The 13,574-nt window shown below is 40.2% G+C and overlaps 1 protein-coding gene across 2 annotated transcripts in view; it reads left to right on the top strand.

Annotated features, from left to right (window-relative positions):
* Positions 1 to 13,574, top strand: part of P130cas (Serine_rich_CAS and FAT-like_CAS_C domain-containing protein p130CAS) — a 149,352-nt gene that overhangs the window by 94,885 nt on the left and 40,893 nt on the right. The gene's annotated exons all lie outside the window — the stretch shown is intronic.

The raw sequence follows: 13,574 nt of genomic DNA on the forward strand, positions 1-13,574 counted from the left end.
AAACTTGATTCTGACCCTCGCGGCCGGCGCGTCGAATTAAAGGGAGCTGCTCTGTAACTCGAGTCGATAATTAGGCATTTTTGATGAATTTTTTTTTAAGGCACAGTGGCGAATAAAATTCAGCCGCTTTTCCGCGTGTTTATTGATACATACTTGTCAAGGACGGATTTGGAGATTTGGCGCCTGTAGGATAACAACTGTCCACCGCCCTTTCCGCGAAATATCATAAAATATTTTCATTTAAAAGAGACGACATAATTTCAAAATTAAGTCAATCTTACAACTTATATACGAGGGATTGCTAATTCGCTGTGTGAAAAATAGAAATTGTTTTTAAAGTGGACTGAAGCCTCTGTGGCTAAACCTTTCCCAATTTCTTTCGCTCAAAATTTGCCGCTCCCCAAAATTGGCAGCCCTGGCCTGCAGCCACCTTAAATTATACACAAATCCGCCCCTGATACTTGTACTACAATAAAAAATATTAGCTTCGTATACCGTCAAGACCCAGTTCCTAATCACTTAAGAGTAACTACCGCGGGTTTTTAAGCGTGTGAAGGGAAAACTTCACCAAATTTAAAAGATTTTTTGTTATTTCAGTAAATTCATGTTCTCGCGTGTAACTCTCAAAGTACAGCAGACAGAAAAAAATGTTTCAAACAAAAGTTTAATGGTGCATTAAGCGCTACAAACTTCCGTTAACAAAATTTTGAAAAGAGTTAAAAAAAAATATATAACTGACGAAAAAAACTCTTTTCAAAATTTTGTTAACGCAAGTTTGTAGCGCTTATTGCGCCATTAAACTTTTGTTTGAAACATTTATTTCTGTCTGCTGTACTTTGAGAGTTATACGCGAAAAAGTGGAAGTGCCAATTCGACTTTGAAGTTAGTTTTCACTCTCTTAAAGGGCGATAGGGCCCAAATGAAACACACCGTTGTTTTTGTTTTGAGTCACTCTAAAAACCCACGAAGTTGCGTTCCAATCGGTGAGTCCGGGTTCGCGGTGTTCCCTTGTTAGACATAAAAAGAAGTACACAGTGGTGACGTGAAGTATGTATTAAGTAATACAATAATACTTGTATAGCTCCGAACTGCTAGCCTCTATTATTTTAGCAAGAGTTGCTGATACGGACGCGAAGCATGGCGTAACTAAACACACAACAACTCTCGTGATTAATGGTTGGATATTTTCATTTCACGCTGGTCAACATCTGTCGCGTATTTCGCAACGAAGATCGTAAAATGAACGCTGGCGCCAAATGTCGATTCGCACTGTACATACATACACGCTCGCGTTACGGATTAATAGCAGCCGGCGAATTTAAGCTTAATTTCACGCTCCGTTGGGTTCGGCGAAATTTTCGCGCTGGTTCTTTCCGTGAGTTATTTGTCGTATGTCGAACGTTACTTACAGTATTTACAATCGTTTAAGAGTTTCAGCTCTGCAATGCTGCTTTAGCTTGCTCGTTCATCAACTTGCCCTTTGTATTTTATTACCTGCCCGCCGATAGTCGACACTTTTGGCGAATTTATCTAACTTCTTGTCTAGCACTGTATATCGTCACTTTGTCTGTAGAATCTTCTCTAAAGATTATTGGAATTTATTGTTGTTACTCGTATTGGCGTTTGGGTTTTACCTTGCATTTTCTTATTGTGCTGTCAAGATAATCCCGCAGCAGAATTTTCACGTTCGAGCGCTCGTTGGTTTTAGGATTGGATTTGTCTTCATCCTTTTGTGAAGTTAATCCCTTAACAGCTGGACAGATAGCCACCCATATTTCTTGATTCCATACCGATCCTTTTCAAATGTCTGCAGCCCTCTGCAAATTCTTCCCGCACAAAGTGTACTTACTGTAACAAGTAAACGACCCTCGCTGTCCACTGTGCGAGGTGCACATTCTGTGACTTGTTTTTCCAAAATTAATTTATAATTTATTAATACTTGTCTCTTTCTGCTGCATATATATTTTCAAACACTCTGCATCCCTTGGCATTAACGTAAAACCTCGGGGGGACATACTTCTCACTCCTACAACATCGTCCTCGTTGTTTTTCCCGCTATTGAATTTCCGGTTGAGTATCCATCATGCCATCAGACGTAATTCACTTTGTCCTCCCATACTGGGCGTATTCGGGGACCAGCAAGGGTTAATTTCGCTGCGCTTCACTTTCTTAATTGTTCATTATTACTGGCATCGCGCACACACGCATCCCTCGCAATATTTCCCCCATCGCGAAATATTTTGCAATTATTTATTAATCGACGGGGTTTTCATTTCGTGTCTTGGAAATGCTTAAATTTCCTGCCACCGACTGTGAAATAGTCTTGAAATCTTGTCAAAATCTCACGCGGCACGTATTAAATTGCAGGTGTTTATGCTCTTGTAGAATTTCGATTGAGTTAAAGCAGGTTCCTGCAACCACATTCGCGAGATAATTTATCTCCCTCCGCTTCGAATCGTCGAGCCCCGCTTCGTAAATTTTCGCGTGCTATCGGCTGAAGTGTTATTAAAATTTCATGCGGCAAGGTATACTTCTGTACGGCGGTTACGTCACCCTGCCGCATTTATATGCGTTTTCCAACCACCTGAATTTCCGATTGGGATCCTTGAAGGCTCTATCCGCGGGCACGGCAGCCATAACTCAGCCTCGTCCTTTTGTGCGCCGCACATTTCGGTATAAAAAGGAGAGGATGGGAATGAAACAAAAGGGTGACGCGAATCCACCGGCAAACATTTGTTATTCAAATGGCTATACAAATAGATACACGGTGGATGTCGAACCCTACTTGCTACGTCGGCGGTCGAAATCGCAGAACGGTTTCAAAGCAAAGGTAATGCAGCGGTGCAGAATCAACCGCCGGACGATAGGTATTAATACTATTAATTAGAGGGCTCGGATGCAATAAGGGGACTAGCGCTCGAAAATGGGAAAAATTATTGTCCAAACGCTAAGAAATATTGGAAAATTAAATGTTGTTAAACTGTATTTTAAAAAATATAGTGTTGTAAAGCTCGCCACATATAACTTGCAGCGACAAAGTTTTTTCTTAATATACAAGGAAGTTTTTCACCAATTCTCACACTGATTAATAAATAATTATAGAAGATGTGACGATATATATAAATCCCGCGCGGCACCAACAGTCAGCAGCTGCGTACAATCGCGTCACACTGCAAAGACATGACGTTGTCACTATTATATGATTATATATTACAAAAAAATATTGCGATATTATTTTCGAAATATTTAGTAACATTTTTATTATAGTATTTACACGCAATATTTACAATATTTACACTGTTCTGTTTACAATATTCTGTTCTTTTATAAAATTTTCTTTTTCTCCTTTTTCCTATCTTTCCTTTTTCATTTTCTTTTTGCTTATTTTTTCTTCTTTATACAATTTATTTTTGATTGACTTCGTGCTTCAAAATTTTTTGCCAAAATCTTGTCCACTGAAAAAAAGAAAAAAGAAACTGAAAAGGAAAGATAGGAAAAAGGAGAAAAAGAAAAATTTATAAAAGAACAGAATATTGTAAACAAAACAGTGTAAATATTGTAAATGTTGCGTCGAAGAAATTTTTCTTGTTTATAATTTTTATCCCGAATACTAATGATTGGATAAAAAACTGTAAATAGAACAAATGTGTGTCGTGACGAGCTTTATAACATTATATTTCTTAAAATACAGTTTAACAACATTTAATTATCCAATTTTTCTTAGCGTTTGGACAATACTTTTTCGCATTTTCGAGCGCTAATCCCCTTATTGCATCCGAGCCCTCATTATTAATGCGACAGTTGTGGAAACAACTGAATTCAGAAATATCTATCCACATTTACACATTGACGAGATATATCACCAAATAGTTAGCGATCATTTTAACGTTAAACCGTGGGTCCACCTGGAAGCTGAGCTAAGCTGTGCTATATTTTTTTTTATAAAAAATAAAAAATAAATAAATAGGTAGCACGCTTAACATATCTTTTGGTGGAAACAGTTCCATAACGATGTATTGAAGCTAATTTTTTAAAACATAGCTTAGCTTCCACGGGGATCTTCGGTTTTACATCGTAATCAACCACCGAGCAGCACCCTTTGCTAAATAAACCGAAGCAAGTACAAATAGCTGAACTCCGAATATCACAACTTGCATGCGACGGTGGCGATAAATCACTGCCACTCAACAGTTACCAGGTTAACACTCATCACGCGTAGTTCCATGCGTGTATCAAAGTACAAAGCATCGCAAGTAATAAAGGAAAAGTAGAATAAAATAAAGCAAGCGTGCTATTCAATAATTAACCGGTCAACGTACACAGAGCTCCAGAAAGACCCTACCAAATAATAGAAGAGAAATCTTGTTCCTGAAATATCCAAGAAGTGCTTACAAAATACCATTCGCGGGTACGTTTCCTTTTCTACCAATGGCAAACAGAAATAATCCCAGCCAGGAAGGAACTTTCTTCTCCGCCTCTTCCTTCTTCCCTCCGCGAAGGAGGGAAGGGAGGACGCGGGGAAAGATAGATTCGCAAAGTCTGCTCCTCCTGCCGAGGTTGGCATCTCCTCGACGTCTTCTTGTTTCTCGGGCCTGGTAGGCTTTTTGCGCGGCACGGTCGCCCCTTCGCGGCGAGCCCGGCTTGCCCGCATGTGCGTCGGGCGACGACAGAAATACGAGCGTCGTCGTCGGCGTGTAGGGTCAACGTTACGCGACCGAGCCTCCTCGAAACCGCCTCGTCACAACGGAATTACTCGGATTCAGGTGGCCGCAGGTGCTTCGGGTCGTGCCTCGCAACGAACGTAGCGGTATTTTCGTTACTTTCGCGCTCCCCTCCGCTCCAGGCATTTCTTGCGCGCTCGAGGAACAAGGAGGGAAGCTTCTCGCATCGCACAGCCGCGAAATCCGCTCCCCCCTTTGGTCAATCTCTTCTTCGCGCGAGGGTAAGACACAGGGGAGAGTGGAATTTTTAATACGATCGTGAAGAGGGCGATCGAACCTGGTACGAAAAGGAATTCCAAGTGTGCAGTAACATTTTCTGTTACTAAATCTTATTTTGGAGGATGTCTACTTTCAGAAGTTGCGCACTCGTGCGCATAAGGATAACCAGAATGCAGTGGTTAATTATATTATTAACTGTAGTAGGCACAGTTGTAGATAAAATAAAACCTCGATGCAAAAATAAATCGAAGGTGCAGGGTAGGGGAGACCGGGGCAAGATGGGACGAAAAATGTTTGAAGTCGAATAAAATTTTTCCCTTTCAATAAAAATGTGTGAAAATAGATTTATAATATAATTTGAACATTACTATTGATAAATGACGAATATCAATATTTAAAATAAACTTAAAGTATATTAAAATTCAACTTGAAAAGAAAATGCAAAATCGACCACTTTACCCCATATATGGGGTAAAGTGAGCTACTCTCTGGGGTAAAGTGAGCAGAAATAAAATACGTGTTTTAATGAAGGATATAATTATAAAATCAACTTTATTAGAACTTTTAAACTATTTAAACTATTTTTTTTAAATATATTTCATTAATACAAGCTTAATGTTAATAATTTGTACTTTGTAACTTTGTACTTTGTGTTACTAACCTAAACTCATTTTCTTCTGAAAATGTGCTTTTAAAGGAACTTTGTTTACATGAACAGTCTGACATATTATAAATAAAACAAATACATACATAATTTTTAATAAAATACGTACTTATAATATCTAAATAAATTTTTCAACAAAAACATATATTTTTCTATTTAAATTTTGTTTTCAAATGGGCTTCAATAATTTTTGGCAGACAGGTTTCACATAAAAATAACGATGTTTTAATAAGATGCGCATCTTTTCTTTGCAGCTCAGTTTACCCCGGTCACTTTGCCCCGAATGTGTACTCAGTGGAAAATTAATTATTTAATAATGTTAGGATTAATGTTGTCTCAAACGCGTGTACATGTATGTTTATAAGCTTGTTATAAACACGCAGAAAAAAAATGGAGTTAAAATAACACATTTAAGACTCATTTATCCAAAAAGCTAAATTGAAAAAAAAAACAATTGGAAGTCTCTAAAACTTCATTTTTAATTTTTTAAATGAATTTACATTTTTCATTATCATTGTCGTATTACATACATTTATTACGTCACGAAAATTTGTAAATATATTCTACTGTTAAAGAATAAATTAAGGAAGCTCATTTTACCCCGGGGTTCACTTTGCCCCGGTCTCCCCTAACTGTTTTTCACGAAGACTTTGGTTTCGAAGGTGAAGTCTATTGCGTAATCGACAGATTTTCAAAATGAATTTCCTTAAATACTACATACCTGGTATAAATAAAGGGCAGAATAAATTTCGATCTATTTTTGGATGAAGAGACTCCTCTCAGTTTTGAGTCGTACCGGTGAATTCCATCCTACAGTTCTGCATGGTAGTGTAAGAAAATACAGCGGAGATGGGTATCATTTGGAAGCGATTCGAACAATGCGCATCAAAATGGTCCCCGTAGAAATAGAACCCGCGGAGCTTTTTCCCTTGCTTGTTTTCTCGCGGTAGCATACCGTTGCACCCCTCGGAACGATTTACGAGAAGCCGATCCTGCAGGATACCCTACATGGAGCTTCCCTTGTCTCGCTCACCGCGCAAAGACCACCGGTGTCCTTATATGTCCGTAAGTCCAGACAATATCCACTCCGCGACGCCACTTCTGCCTCCTCTTTCTTCCATTTCGCTTCCCCTCTCGTTTCCACGCCGTCCAGACTTGTCCAGTTCTCCACTCCGGGTAAACAATGCGGATAAGTTTAATCTGCACGTTGACTCGGCGATACTCGGTTCCATATACCATTCATTGGTCAGCCTTTATTTACCTGTTACTAGTAACGTCGGAAATTACGTTCGATTAAGGGGTTAGCTACCTTCAGGAGGTAGAAAAAGAATCAAATCTTTGGCAATTTATTTCAGAATTTACGTGCATATATTTATGCAACGGTTTTTGTATTCAAGTGAGGGACACTTTAACACGTTATTATATTATGTTTTGGTATAAAAAAATATTGAGTTATTGGAAAATTACAACTGATTTACCGGAAGCTGTTTCTACACCGGTGACCACGATTTCCCCAAAACCGCTTCACCAACCTTTCTGAAACTTTGTAGGTTTCTTCTAGACATTCAAATCTAGTCTTTAGTCGAAGCATTTGTTTTTCCAATGCATAGTTTTTATTTTATGGATGAAAAATTAGTATTTCTAGCTAAGAATAAGTGTTTTCATCCATAAAATAAAAACTATGCAGTGGAAAAACAAATGCTTCGATTAAAGACTAGATTTGAATGTCTAGAAGAAACCTACAAAATTGCGGAGAGATTGGTGAAGCGATTTTGGAGAAATCGTGGCCACCGGTGTAAAAGCAGCTTCCGGGGAAATCAGCTGTAATTTTGCAATAAGTAAATATTTTTATACCAAAACATAATATAATAACCTGTTAAAGTGTCCCTCGTCTGAATACAAAAACCATTGCATAAATATATGCATGTACTTTCTGAAATAAATTCCCAAACAATCGATTCTTTTTCTACCTCCTGACGATAGCTAACCCTTTAATTACGCACGACTCGATGGTAAGTAACCGTTGGGAAGTTCACTTTCGATGAGGGGACGATTGAGGAGCTGCAATGGTAAACGATGAAGATTGAAATAGAAACAAAAATTATTTCTTCGACGGGGAAGAATGTAAATTCCGTGGTGGACACTGTGGTAAACGCTGCGAGTGGTGAAATAATTTATTTTCCTTTCCAGGGCTGTCGCAAGACACAGCTGAGATTATAACTATTTAGGTATATATCAAAGTCACTGTGGTTGTAAATAGAATACTGAAAAATTTCGCGTCTGGCACTTGCATCGTTTATCATTCCATCTCCTCAATTTCGTTTTACATCCTTCCGAGGAATTGATTGATTCTTGGAAACCTTCAGAGGTGTATCTTGTGAAAATGGATTCCATAGGCGACAAATATGAAATAAGATCGCGTTCTCGAAATTCTGAATTTATGCGACAGTAGCAGACGATGCTTAAAGTTTCGAATATCGATTTGGAATTTGAATTCTGGAGTGCTGAAGACTCCAATACTTTATGTTACTCCCTTGATTCAGTGATTAGTTCAGAGTGGAGGGTTTGCGTGTTGATGATTAAAGAAGCAAGAGGAAACTGAGTTGCACGTAATCGAGAGGTATGCGGGGTCAGTGGAAAGCTCGCAATGCCCTCCTAGGGTTGAAGCGTGTCCTCGACATTTGTTTGTTCTCACCACGCTGCCATTCCCGTATTCTTCCCAGTCACTTTTGATGCCGCTTCATGATCGCGAGAAGAAACACCCGCACACGTTCCATCGGGCGCGGAGCACAAAGTGGGGTCCCTGGAGTCATCTCGATGGAATGCGCAGGGCGGTTTAGCTTCAAAGAAGGGCGGACACGTTTCATCACGTGCGCACACATATCCACGGCCTCTCCGTCTGTCGCCGTCCCGCGCTTTCTCTCCTGTTTTCTATATCTATCTTTATTGACTTCCTTCCTTCCAGGAAAATCCTCGTGTCTCATCTTTTTATCGCCGTCTGAAAATCTTGGCGTCTCCTCCTTTCGTTCCCCTTTACGAGCCTCTTTCCGTCTGGCGAGCCTCCTCTCCGTTTGCTTCCCTTGCCTTCTATTTGAACGCCTTCAAATGTTTCTTTACTTCTCTTTTAATTTCTTCCCCCCGCTTTTTGGACGCCTCTGGGTGGAGGCGCTTTGTGCTGGGAATTAGAACGAGTCATGGTAAGCGTAATTTATTTCATCCTCGAATGGAGTGTTTGATTCCTTGAGGAAACGAAATTTCTCAGTTGGTTAGTATTATTCTTAATTAATATAATATTAATGTATTATATGAAACTAATATTATGCGGGTTTTACTGTTACAGGGCCCTAGTGGTCCTAATTAATCACCGACTTCTGCGCGAATTTTTAGCGATTAGTAATTCTTAATGGGCCTCCAAATTTTAGGATAAGTACACCTTAATATTTTTATTCTGAAAATTCAGGGGTCCGTTCAATACTATCGTGGCAAAGTGGATGCGTGCTCCACTTTCTTTACAACGAATAAATAATGCATCGTTAAAGTAGCGAAGATATTCGAGGTGGACAGAGATGTTGGACCACCCTGTACGCCTGTCTGCTCCTCTTCCGTATTCCTTTTCTTCCGATTTCACATTCCCCCTTCGGTTTTTACCCTCGCGCACACTCTCCTTTTTACTTTCGCTCGATATTTTCCTCTTCAGCGTTTTCCTTTCCGCTCTGCCTGTTGATTCTCCTACGCGTCCCCTATGGTTCGTTCCCTATCCTCTCTCGTGTGTCGCGGTAAAACGAAAGGACAATATTTAGAGTTCGAAGTGATTCAATTACGCGAAATCACGAGGGTGAATTAATCGACCAATTAAGGGGGGGGTAGGAGGGCTAAAGGTTTCTGTACATAACCGATGGGAAGCCAAAAGTTACACGAAACTGTATTTAAATCTGCATAAACCACAAAAATCACAAATAATTATTTAATTATAATTCCAAGTGGTTCACAACCTGAGTCGCCACCACCAAGGAGATCGCGAAATGTTTCCTGGGGGGTCGTCGCGGTTATTCTTAGTTGACGATTCTTAGCCCTTATTTATTACACTAAACAAAATAATTGAATATATTATATACCTTCAAGTATACTTAATATATGTATTAAAATAATGAAATATTATTAAGTTAGAATTTTATTCTGAAATACTCATTTTTAATGCGTTTTCTTTAGCTCGTTAAATTTACCTTGCCTTTTATACGGGTTGCGACTTAAAAAAAGTTTGGAAAACACTCGTATAATCACTGGAAATACACAAAATAAACGCGTAATAAAAGTATTACATACATACATTCGTTTCAACGACGCGAAAATCTTATTCCTGTCGAAATTCAAGAGCTGCTGCGAGACTCTAATCAAGAGATCCGTGGCAGCAGCTCGACAGAGCCCAGTCACGGTCCAGAACGAAGAGGATTCCCGCACCTGTGATTTGCGCGGATGAAGATTGTTAGTTTGTCGACCTGAAAGAAGCAACGTTCGATGGTGTCGCGCGGATATCGTGGTTGCCCGAGTATAACCGCGGCCAGAAGCAAGAAGAGAAACAGGAGTAGCGTATTCACGACGTAGGCGAAAGTGGCTTCGTGCTCCGGCGACGTTAAATAGAATAACCAGATCGCGGCTGGTCCGGCTCCCTCGACCAGTAACAACCAGTAACGTACGCTAACTTTGCGCGTTAAATTCACTTTCGAGCCAGCGGGCGGCCGTCGACGTTATACTTCATATTGGGGGCTTAGCGTCGGGGGCTGCAGCCACTGTGGCAAACGAGCGCGTTACGAGGGTCAGAGATGGTCGAAATAACATGCTCCGAGGGGTTAACAACGCGTATCGCGTTGCTGCCATACTGGATCGATGGGGAACATGAATCGCAACAGCTCATATCTATAATATTTCTGTAGGTAGCTGTTCATTTCTATCGTGTCGAGGTGTTCTTGATAAGAAAGAGGTTTGACGAATTCTTTAGCTGTTAAGGATTGTCAGGTACTTAAGGGGGCCTTAAGGGGGTCATGGTTTGGGAGAGATCCAGGTATAAACTATTAGTCCGATTGCTTTAATTGTTTTTCTGTTGTATAGGTACATGTTTATAGATTATAAAACAGGTCTGAGAATAGGAAAATGTTTAAAAATGCGGCGTCTGCGCGCAGTGGCGTAGAACACGTCACGAGCGGTCTGAATAAAAAATCTCCGATTTTTTAACAATCTTTGAGATCGTAGTTATCCGGTGACGTCGCGCTTTTTGAAAAAGTTATAGAAGCTATAGAAGTCGTACGTTGTTGCTTGTTATTAAAAAATGGTTCGACTTAATTGAAAAAGCTCACCGTCACCGGATAGGGAATCTTACGTAGAATATGTGTGTAAATAATTAAGTTAATTGAATGAACGGTGAGACAGTTATCATGCCCACCGTCTTGGAAAATGATGTTTCGAGAAAAACCCACGTTTTTAAAAATTCTCCAATTCTCATACCTGAGGTATATAACCATGGATACAGAAACATAGGTATATAAACATATGCCTATAAAATACAAAAATAATTAAACAAATCGGATTGATAGTTTATCTCTTAATCGCTCGCAAACATTGACTACGTTTTAGCGCTGAGAAACGTACCTATATGACCCCTTAATCATTTGCGAAAGCAATAAGAGATTGATATTACCTTGTTGATGGTGTCGATCCTTTCGACGAGTATTTCGTTTCAATTTTAAATTTCTAATCTTTAAAAGGTTTAAATTTTGGGTTTGCAATCTTTTAAACAGGTTGAAGGTTCAGGGACATACAGGGAAGAAACGTATTATTTTTGACAAATTTATGAAGTACATGTAAATGTGATTTTTATACAGCACAAAGAAACAGTCAAGAACTGTGTGTTGCATATAAAAATTCAAATTTCAATTAACTGGGTTAACCAACCAAGTTAAGTTAACAGCGGACTCCTCTCACAAGGAGAGTATTTTAGGTGTCCGCCTCCGATCATTTTGATTTTTGGATATGTTATAGAGAAATATAAAATAAGAAATACGTGTTTTTTTATTTTTCCCCGTTTTCATATTTGGCGGGTGAAAACTGCGTTCAAAGTTAGGGTTGAAAAATCATTTTTGTGGATTTTTGAAAATCTGGCGAGTCAGTCATATTTCGCATTCAAAGACACAAAATTCGTCCATTGACACTATTCCCCTATCTCTAATAGTTCTCGAGATATTCCACAAAAATGATTTTTCAACCCTAACTTTGCACGCAATTTTCACCCCCCAAATATGAAAACGGGGAAGAATAAAAAAAAACACGTATTTCTTATTTTTCGGTCCTCTATAACATATCCAAAAATCAAAATGATCGGAGGCGGACACCTAAAATACTCTCCTTGTCAGTCCTCCGAAAAGAAATTATTAAATAAATCAGTGAGCATGACCCTGCTCTATAAAGAACTCATTCCATACACTCGATCTTTTTAAAAAACAAAGTCATACATAACAACCAACTATCTATGCGAATGCACCGTTGTCAGTAGACTTTCCCGCAGGCATAGGTGCACATACTTATCGCAGCTCACTTTCCAGGCGCGACGAGAGCACGATATCATCCTACAGCCATTTAAAGCAAGTTTCATATATCCGCGTCACGTCACATCGAAATCCACCCTCGACACCCCAACTCCCTTCCGCCCCATTCTAATGACCTCCCTCCACCTCCGGTTCCTCCCAAGGCGAACAAAAAATTCTCGCAAACGTTCGCCACCCCCGGTCAGGGGAGAGAAGCGCGCCTGATCGGGCGGAAGTGCCGCCCCGTGACGGGTGGGGCGTGTTTTCCAGTGTCTGCAGCGACGTTCGACCGAGATCCCATCCCCCCATTAAACGAAGGATGCTGATGGCCCCGCGAGCGTATTCGTCGCCCGGGGTGACGAGATCTTAAAACCGTCACTGCTGTCGGCGGTCGAGCGAGCGAGCCGCCGTCGCACCGGCTGAAAATGCCATGGAAAAAGGAACACGGAGGGGAAAATCCGTAGACACGAGGAAGGACGGCGAGATGGAAGGAAGAAGGAGCGAGAGAAAGGGGCCCAGGGAGAGCAGGCGGGAGTCGTCTGGGCGTGGGCCGAGGTCTTTAACAGGCAGTATCAATGAACTGCGAAACTCGTTCGCGTGGGATTATCTACTCTCTCGGTAGTAGCGCGATGTTCGACGAAACGAATCGGTCGGACGGAGGCTGCTAGACGGTAACCGAGAAAAATGGCACTTCTCTTCCCTTTTCTACGGGAAATCGGGTTCGACGTTCCTCGGCGCTCCTGTGCTCATTGGCCCCTGTTGCTTCGTGCTGTAGTTTAGAAAGTGGACGCTTTTGTAGGTCTATTTTCTTTCTGATTGGTTGCTTGGAAAGGGCGCCCTTTTTCTTGCCGGCTGAACTGGGATATATTCTCTTTATGCGTTTGCGTGCGTTACAGTTTCCTTTGAGAGGGCTTCGGTGGACAAGGCAGGTTGTTTCGTTGCTGAGGGGAGTCTTTGTACTTTGAACGGTTTTTACTTTGTAGAATTTACTGTAGGAAATAGTAATAATAATGTCGACTTTATTGCACCAACAATTACAATTAATTGAGTAACGAATGGACGGGATTCGCATTTCTGATGGTGTTTTAATCCTTCGCTGACACTCTGGGTGTGAGCCACCCATAAGCTGATTTTGACGCTCTGTACCTTCTATATGCAATATGAATACCTTTTCTTCAAAGCTGACTTACAAACTATTTTCTCTCTCGAAATATTATATCCCAGTAACAACTCCGTAGATTTTTAGCCTCTAATATTGAAATTTGTAAAAGTTACAACTATTTAAAGATTTTCGTCGCTTTCTCTCGACATGTGGTAATCTAGATTTTTTTTTACAAAAACTGTGATTAAATTTCAGTCAAAAAATTATTGGAATATATTCTAGAGACCTTAAAA

Source organism: Andrena cerasifolii, chromosome 1 (genome assembly GCF_050908995.1).
Source record: "Andrena cerasifolii isolate SP2316 chromosome 1, iyAndCera1_principal, whole genome shotgun sequence".
Lineage (NCBI taxonomy): Eukaryota > Metazoa > Arthropoda > Insecta > Hymenoptera > Andrenidae > Andrena > Andrena cerasifolii.